The sequence below is a fragment of the Ixodes scapularis genome, unplaced genomic scaffold (genome assembly GCF_016920785.2).
Source record: "Ixodes scapularis isolate PalLabHiFi unplaced genomic scaffold, ASM1692078v2 PGA_scaffold2__306_contigs__length_199485367, whole genome shotgun sequence".
Lineage (NCBI taxonomy): Eukaryota > Metazoa > Arthropoda > Arachnida > Ixodida > Ixodidae > Ixodes > Ixodes scapularis.
Window position 1 is genome coordinate 105,626,324 of NW_024609857.1, and position 9,865 is coordinate 105,636,188.

Here is a 9,865-nt window from a genome sequence, read left to right on the forward strand (position 1 = left end):
GAACGGTGCGTTCTTCTGGGTGCCCGAGATGTGCATCTTGAGCTGGGGTAGAAGTGGCTGGATCGGTATACGTGATCTTGTCAGGCGGATCTTGTATTCGAACTGTCGACGGCGTTGCCGAGATGAAGCGGCGGCGACGGCAGCTGGCTGTGTTGGGTCTCCCCTGACCCTTTTCCTTTTTATTTTATTCGTGACGACAGTCCAGTCGTTCTCTGGTAACTGTTCTTCTTCGGCTGCAGCTTGTGCCACGCCTACGGTGTTCTTGATTCCTGACGTAGCTTGCGTCGCTCCGTGTTGCCGACTCGTCGCGGCTTTGTCAGACGTAACGTCTGGAAGTGCAGGCGTAGCGGCTGGCACCACCGGTACCGGCGGAACCATCTCGCTTGCGACCGACATTAGGGTACTTGCCGGGGCCTTCTTGGCCGCCGGTTTCTTCTTCTTTGCCTTGGCTGCGGGAACTATATTGTGAGATTCGCCTAGAATGCTCTTGAAGATGTCGATGAGGTTGTCCTTTGATGTGGCCGAAAGGAGAGCCCTCGAGGCTTGCTCGGCTGAGGGCGCCGTGCTAGCTGAAGGAAATGTGGCTCGCTCACTGAATTGAAATACAGTGGGAACCTCGAAGGTTAGTTTCTTTAGTATCGAGGGCGAACTGGCCTGGCCTGCTTTCCCCGTCGTGTCTGCGACGGGTACGGCGTTGCCTTGTCCGGCGGCAGCGGTCCTCGTGTCCATGGCTTCTGGTTGGTCTTGGCCAGGTTGGCTAGAAGTCTTGGTCACTTCTTCTTGATTCACCGGAGGATGAGGGCCTCCATGAAGTTCAGAAGAAGGGTCCAAATTGGGTAGCACGGGGCTGGGCTTGGCGCCGAGCATTTCTTGATCGGAGAGCATGGAAAACACGGCCGTTCGCTACGGTGTCTTCTTCTTTCCTTCAAGAAGAGATATAGAGAAAGATATCGCAAATCACATAGCTGTGCATCTTCTTCTCTTTTTTGTTTTGGTCAAAGTAATTGCAGTTTTTTAGAGGCCACAAAAATTGGGCATCATAATTTTTGCCAGTTCCTAGTACTGAGTGTGTGCCTTCGATGACCAACGACTTTGATTATCTTTGGTGGTTGTGTCTAAACCATAGAAAACGGCACGTGACCACGGAGAAGAGAGTGAGCATGACTCAAACCGGCCAGTTCTCGACCGGCAATTTTCGGACTGCAAGCAAACGAATTTCGAGCCGCAAATTCTGTCCTATCTAGTTGGGCTCTCATATGTCATTCACGAATAAAAACCTTGGCTAGCATAAATACCCTGTCAGTGCCCCTTTAAAGGGGTCATGAAACGATATCGGATTGGAATGTTCATGATTTTGCAGAGGCGTACTGGTTTTAGTCTGGCCCAAGCATCCCACAGACCGCCACTGATTCAGAAGCTTCTTTGTCGCGTTGATATTGGGGGGGGGGGGGGGGGGGGGGGGGGGGGGAGTGAAAGGAGACTATTTTTTTTAGTCTTGCCTTCGCAAAGCTTGATAACGCACTTGTGGGATCGAAACCACCCCCTGATGACAGTCGAGAGTGGCTCATGGATTGGCCACGAAACTGCGTGAGCACTCGACTTCGGCTAGTAACAATTAATGTCTCGGCGGACGCTCGGGTAGTGGCTCGTGTCCAACCACTGCGGCGATGAGAATAGCCGAACCATAACAATGTCTCAAGCTCAGCACGCGTTTTCTACTTCGCAGACCCCAGCGTGGGGGTATGATCAACGTTGGCAATAAAAAATAGTTACCAAGCCACTTGGCCGCTTGTTCTGGCTCCGATTTGATGGAATAAACGACGCTCCTATTCCTTGATTTTTTTTTTTTTTTTGGCAACTGCCATTGGAGTTAAGGAGTTACTGCTTAAATACTGCTTACAATAACCCTAAGGAGTTATTGTAAGCAGTATTTAATGGAAGTAAAAAAATCCTTTCATGGCCTCTTTAATCTTGTGTGGCAGGCAGTGCAAATAAGGAACTATACCACCGGTCGGGAAGCATGCTTTCGAGTGACCTTATCAGGAGTACCAAAGGGAGCTCTAAACAGCTTTAGAGCTAGGAACTGTGCTACATCCACGACCACATCTTTAGGAAAACTGACTAAGGTAAATATATTGACCTAAATAAAGACAAAAAAAAACTATTCGAAGTACTACAGTGACAGGATTTCAATAACGATGCTCTTAGGCAAGGCTGCGAACTGCCACGCTTGACAACCTTTAAACAACCTTAAGGTTGTTAAGCGTGGATGTGTTGATTCAAAGCTAACGAGAACCTTTTACAGCAGCGCTCTTAAGGGCTAGCTTCCCCAGCCTCGGGTCCGTGGACAAATACATCTCGACACAACCCTCTGGACAGCTACTTCCATCTATGAGCAACGCTGGCAACCAGACAACCGGCTTGCCGGTTTTCTAGTTACCGCCGTCGCTTATAGATGATGGCACATAGTACAGCTCCGCTGCTCTTCCTTCTTTACCAGAGTGGAAAGGCTGAAAGTTTTTTCGTTCTGGGCTTGTAGGCCAAGCAGACGTGGTTACTCTCTACCCAAATATTTTGGTTCAAAAAGTGTAATGCTCCTTGTTTCGGAAGTTCGAAGGTACAGTTTTAACCTGGAGAGCTCTCCTTAAAGATATCTAGTAGTTGCGAAATCGAATCTTCACTAGGACAGTCCTAAACCGTATTAACCATAACCAGGTAATTATCGACATGCCTAAATATTTTCAAGTACCATTGATAGTACTATTGATAGTCGACTTGCTTGAATAGCACAGTCACATTGAGCAAGATAGATATCACTCAATACCAGAGTAACACTTGACCCAGTAGAAATGCCGCGTTTTTGTAGATAGATGTTACCCTCAAAACCAACAAACGTCGAATCCGGGTAAAAGCGGAGGAGGTCCACGAACATGTCGAGTGTAACATCACAGGAAGCTTGAAAGGCAAGACAGAACCACTGAAATCAATACAGAGTTCTACCGCCTGGGTGAGCTCTCTATGAGGAATAGAATAAGTCCTCCACATTGATCGAAACCAGGTTACAAGTTCCAGGGTTGTCATTTTCTGGATACACCACCAAGGCCTCCGAATTCCGAATTAAAAAAAACAAAAAGGATCGTTAAGTTATAAGGATGATAAGTGATGCTGGAAATATCTCGAAACATGCAACTTCCATGGCCCTTTCGGTCAGTTTTCACCGAAAAGAAAGCTTCCGAACTAAGTCCTCTAGCCTCTTGGACAATAAGTTGCCGTATCCTCTGTCAGGTTGTTGAAAAAGTTGTAAAGCACGTGCTTTCACTTTTTTCAGTGTCACATCTTTCACCGGTCTAAAAGTTTTTGAAACTGCTTAGTCAGATTTTCCCTTAAACATGCTCTCTGGAACAACGACAAACTCCCCTTCATTATCAGCAAGCAGTAGCTTTAAAGGGCAACTCTGGCCAAAACTCGAAATGAAATAAATTACCGGTATCGCTGTAGTGACACAAAATACGACCCCAGCCAAAATATTACGTCCGTAGGACGCCGCATTCTCAACTAATGCCGATAACAAAAATGCGACCCGCCGCGAGCCGCTGCTCCTTAGCGGGCGGCCAGCGGGTTGCCGATCGCTAAAGCAACATTGGGCCGTGAGGCCCGTGACGTCCGTATCGTTCTCTTTTTTTCCTACGGTCCGGGCGTTGCGCGGAGTGCGCTTCTTTGAGCCGCTACCACCGCTACTTCGGCTTGTGATTGGCGTGTTTAGTCGTTGCTTTTATCTGTAGCCCGTGTAGCTTCGGTATAGCCTTTTGTTTATTTGCTTGTGAGGACTTTAAGACTCGTTTTAGCGAGCAACTCGGTGCGCCCAAGACTGCCCAGCTGTTTCTCGAAAGATGCCGAGTGCAACTTGTAGCGCTGTGGGCTGCTCAAACAACCCGCTGTGCAGCACGGAGGTGCTTTTTCACAAGTTTCCGACGGACCGAAAATTGGAGAAGGTGTGGGTGAACGCTGTTCGACCAGTGGACTTTGGAGTTCGGCTTTTACGCGCCTGAGGAAAAAAGAACGAAAAAACAGACGCGTACAACCCAGCACACGTGTGTTCGGGCGCCGCGGCCCGCGCCGAAGAGTCTGAAACCTTCGTGTCTGGGACTGACCCGCAGCGCGAAAGCGAAAGGGCCCCCAGTACTGTACGTCACTGGCAGCGTGGCGTAAAGCAACGCCGCTCCATCCACGGAGCCCAAATGACAATTTAGGCCTAGCGACGAGTACGGAAGACCGCAGGCATGGCGACAGTCGCCAAGTACGGCACCGAACGAGTTCACTCGTTTGCCACTCGCTAGCTTTTGGGCATACAAGCGACGAGTACGGCATAGCGTACGCACGGCGTCGGCTGTCGAGTACGGCATCGAACGAGTTCACAGGTTTTCCAGTCGCTAGCTTTTGAGTATACGCACTAACTCTTGCTACATATGCTGGATAACTACCACGTATACAGAATTAAAACAAAATCAGCTTAGCTCCTATCTTTAGACGGCTAGCGCAACAGAGGTATAGGTGCCGCTCGGCCTGCGTACTCATTGAACGAGGACGATCTTGAAGTCACGTTCACATAGCGGCTGATTTCCAGTGTTGCCGGGGCCTCGAGCGGCTCGTCTCGGTTTTGTTGGCCGCGCCCCAAACAAAACTTTGAGGTGTCGATATCTTTAAAACTACGCACAATAACGAGAAAAAAATTACACCTTGCAAGTCAGGGACGCTGACTGCAGTAAAAACAGTCATAATCCCAAAATCGAAAGTATGGACCGGAGTCGCCCTTTAACCAGAAGTTCTTCAATAACGAGACAATTGAACTTGGATGAAATTTGTACGCATGCTTCCTAGCTCCCTTACTTATAATTTCTACGCAGTCCAGACTAGATCTGTCCTTGTCCTCAGCACTCGTCTTTTCAGATACCCGTCGAACCAAAACCAGCGGTTCGGGGAACTTGATCATAGATTCTGTTGCACTTTTTTTCTTTAATTCAAAAGTGTAACGGTAGCAGGCGTCGTTGTGCCTCCTAAAAACGCAATGTTGCTACCTGCTCGATCATTGGCTGTCCGTCTCTTGGGGAAAGTACACCGAAGGGACTACCATAAGAACTCAGTCATTCGGGACGACTCCAGTTTGTACGCACGACGTTTCCGACCCTTCGCAGAAGACGCCGACGCCCGAGCAAGCCGCCGTACCAAAGGCTAACTCCCGGAATCCGAACCCTTGCCGCAGAAGTCAAAGGACAAGACCAAGGCGATGACTGCCCCACCCGTCGTCTCCCTGCCCGTCACTCCCCGCACGCCGACGCCCTTTCACGGTGAAGCTCACGAGGATGTAGAGGACTGGCTGCAGAATTATGAACGTGTAGCCCGCCACAACGAATGGACGGCTGACTAGCGCCTCCAGAACCTCTACTTCTCGCTTGAGGGCACCTCTAGGCGCGTGGTTTGAGAACCACGAAGCCTCCTTTACTTCGTGGGAGTCATGCGCCGCCGAATTGAAGCGGACGTTTATCAACCATTACCGTCGGCAGCGAGCGGATGACCTTTTTCAATCAAGGGTACAGGACCCCAACGAAAGCGTGACAAGCTCTGTTGAAGATGTTCTGCTCATAAGCGCCCGAGCCGATCCGGAGGCCGCCGAACAGAAGAAATTTCGCGCCCTCATGCGTGGCGTGAAAGGGAAATTTTCGGAGGCCTGGTGCGCAATCCCCCAACGACTGTCGATGGTTTTGTAACCGACGCCAGCAATATCGAGCGTGGACTGACAGCCCGAGCAAGCCACTACCATCGACTCGCCGGCGCGCCTCCTGCTTCACCGTCACAGCTACCCGTCTGGACTTTAACACCACCTGTGTCGACAGCCTTCGGGAGATCGTCCGGGATATCGTCCGGGAAGAGCTCCGCAAGATCCTACCTGCTGCAGATCGCCCATCGTGACTCTCACTCACCGAGGTCGTCTGAGAGGAGGTTCACCAAGCCTTCCAGCCCGTGACTTCCGTCACCGCAGCAGCACAGGAGGAGCTTGCCCTAAGCTACGCCGCAATGGTCCGATGAGCACCACCAGCACCACGTTCGTACGTGGCGCCCCCCCCCCCCCCCCCCATACATGAACTTGCAGCTCCGCAGTATCCCCGACATCAGGGAGATCGGGCGCACGTTCGCCCAGGAAAAGCTGTTACAAGCAAGACCGACGTATGGCGAACGGCCGACAGGCGACCCGCTGCGTTACCACTGCGGTGAGGCTGACCACGTCTACCGGAGGTGCCTATACCACCAAATGGGCCTACGAGGGTTTGCGCCGGACGACCCTCGCGCCATCGAGGAATACCTCCGTCGCCCTCCGTCCCGCCTGGAAAACTAGGTGCGGCAACGCCTGGAGGTGGTATTGCCGAAGACGACCGAAAGGAAAGAGCCTCCAAGAACGGCGGTGCGCTCCCACACTCTCGACGCCACGCATCACTATGACGCTCCTGCAACGGTGCCCAACAACCTCTACGTTGTTATCGACGGCCACGACGCATCGGCACTCGTGGACACCGGAGCAAACTACTCAGTCTTGAGTGGGAGGCTCTCTCGCCGCCTTCGAAAAGTCACGACGCCGTGGGATGGACCTAAAATAAGAACCGCCGGAGGACACCTCATTACACCAGTCGGGAGATGCACTTCTCGCGTCGAGATACATGGTGAGACGTGCCCTGTGAAGTTCGTCGTTCTGCAAGACTGTGCGAGGGACGTTATCCTCGGAATGGATTTTCTCTGCGAGTATGTCGCCGTCGACGACCTCAGGGCAACCCAGTTGACGCTGCGAAAGCCTGTACTGCCGCCGGTGGAGACCAACACAACGTCAACCGCAGTCCAAGTTATTGCTGACCATGTTAACCTGCCGTCGCGGTCGAGTGTTTTCGTAACCGTCATAACCGACGCAGCCATGCACGGTGATGCTCTTCTGGAAGGCAGCCACCAACTGCTCCTTGAAAGAGGAATTGGCGTCGCACGAGGCGTAACGGATTTCCAAGAAGGACGTACAACTGTTCTCGTGACGGACTTTCGAGAGGAGCCGCAACACCCAACAAAGGGTACCACAGTGGGCCACGTCGAGGAGCTTCAAACTCCAGCCGTGGTCACCGCAATCTCTGAGGAAACCTCGTCATCACAACAGAAGAGTACATCGTCACTGTAGCTCGACATTGACCCCAAGCTCCCAGCTCCAAAGCGCCGGCAACTGGTTGGTCTCCTCGCTGAATACAGTGGCTGTTTTGCCACGTCGGTGAAAGTTCGCCAAACCCCAATGGCGAAACATCGGATTGTTACCGACGACGACGCGCTCCCTGTCCACCAGTCGCCGTACCGAGTCTACTAAAGGAAAGGAAGGTTATTCAAGATTAAGTCCAGGAAATGCTCGACGACGGTGCTGTGTGAACCGGCCTTTAAGGTCGTTCACACAGGGACGTTTGCTTATGATTTCTTACGTTACGTGAGGAGTCACCGGGGCATTTCTGTTTGGTACGTCGCGTGCAAAGCTGTTTCTTGAACCGGTCGCCTTCATTCGAAGCACGGGTGCCCCGTAACTCGCGACGTAAGCGGTCGTAACGTAGCGTAGCGTAGAAAACGCCCCTGTGTGAACAAACCTTAGCCTACGAGAATCTAGCAGCACCTTACGCGCATGTCGCATTTCCAGCGCAACATATGGAATAGGGTGTGGCAGGCTCTGTGATAGTATTCAAACGGTTTACGGGTTCGCTTCTTTGTTAACCTCTCCAGCTTGCTTTGACCAGGGTCTGTGCACGCGGACAACTTTCCGTGGCATTTACAAAGAGGTGTAGAGAGCACGCGTGCACAGCTTTGATGAGTGTTCAAGCTCGCGCTCCCGCACCTTTCATTGCATTCTGCATGCATAGCTGCAGAAAGTGTCCCCGAGTATTGGTGAGGATATCGAAGAATATATGGGGCGCAGTCTCATTATCATTATCATCATCACCACCACGAACAACCGCTGTGTGGCAAACAACTCCGACGCTAGCGTACGTCGCATCGTTTCCGCGCTCGCTGAATATTTCTTTGTAGCGATAGGGCGCGCACTAGCTGCATACCGCAGTGCACGAAGCATGTTTCTGAACCGGGTATATGCTGCGCGGAGGACTGCCGCACGTGCGCGACGATGCGGACACACTCCGCCGTCGGCTCTGGTGCAACGCAGCACTCGATGACATGATCGCAGTTGAGTACGCCCTCCCCTTCAACGAGACACCGCTTGCTTTCACCGATGATGTCCATGATTGTAGCGAGAGGCAGTGTAACAAAAAAGGGAACTTCGTGTTTTGTGAATCATTCAGAAAAACACGAACGCCGCGCCGGCCAGGCACTATCCAGCGCGCGCGGCCGACATCATTGGGGCTGGCTCGGCACGCCCACTCGAAACACACATGCGCTTTTTTTGCGTTCAAGGAGTACTTCGATAACATTGAACGCAAAAGGGGACTAGATTACTTCTATCTAAGCGTTTTGGAGAAAAAAAAATAGTGTTGCATATTTTACACGAGCCTCGCGTCGTCGTCTTCCATGGCCGCGAATGAACTAATGACTGCGGTCGGAGGGTTCGTTTGCCACACAGCGTTAGTTCCCAAGGTGACCGCGAGGGAGCGCCACTCTATTTCCTCCCTAATAGCAGTGACACATCATAGGGCCGCGCTATGGCGCAGCTGCCGGCCACCCAGTGGCGCTTAGAGTGTGTCAGCGCCGCTTTGGAAACATAGGTGCTATCATGTCTCCTGTTTGGAAAGGCCCCGAAGGCCTGTCCAAACCGGACACTTCAGAAATCGTGAGGCGACACGACTCCTTCAAAAATCGTGGAAGCTGAAGCGTCCGGCAGTCTGGCAGTCCGAGGTCTATTTGAACACCACACAGCAAACATCACGATTTTCCACCTCGCTTCCTCCGCTTTTCGGTGACCTCGGTATACTCGTCAGACTTGACGTCACACGCCACCTGCCAATGCTGTCCATCTGTTCTGCCAGGCCCTCGTATCGTTGGCCGTGTTCCAAAATTTACTCGATCTCCGCCAGGGCAAGGGTTTTGTACTTTTTTTTTTTTTGCGTTCGTAAACCTACCTGCGTCCAGCGTCGCTTTACCTGCGTTATCACGTGACGCGACCCGCCGGAGTAGCTGGGATCTATTTGGGTAAGATTTCAAACACAGCCCTTCCGTTTCCCGTTTTCGGGTACCTGAAGAGCAGCGGAGGCCTTGAGCGATTGACCAACAGCCAACAGAGCTTGTGAGTGGCTGTTCGGACCCCCGTGATAACCATGTTGCGCCTTGAGAGCGCTCGTAAAGGAAAGGAACAAGGCTCGTTCACACAGACCCGTTTTCTTGCGTTACGTTACGAAAAGTCACCGGGAAATCTGTGCTTCGTATTGAGCGTGGCTACCAATTCAAGGAGATAGCCTGACACGCGACATTCGAGACACGAATGTTTCGGTGACGACAAGCTAGGACGGTGAGTTACCGTGGCAACGAAGGACACAAAGCTCGTCGTAACGTAACGTAAGGAGTTGGGCTCGGTTCAACTTTTCACACAGCACCGTTTTCTTACATTACGTTAAAGGGGTATTCACACGAGGGAGAAATCCCGGGGATTTCTCCCCGGCACGCGCGCATCACAGATGAAAACGCGAGGCTTTTGCTCATCGCGAAGCCTGACGTTTTCGTCGTGAGATGCGCGTGCCGTGGAGAAATCCCCGGGATTTCTCCCTCGTGTGAATACCCCTTAAGTCGCCGAAACATTCCTGTCTCGAATGTCGCGTGGAAGGCTATCTCCTTGAATTGGTAGCCACGCTTA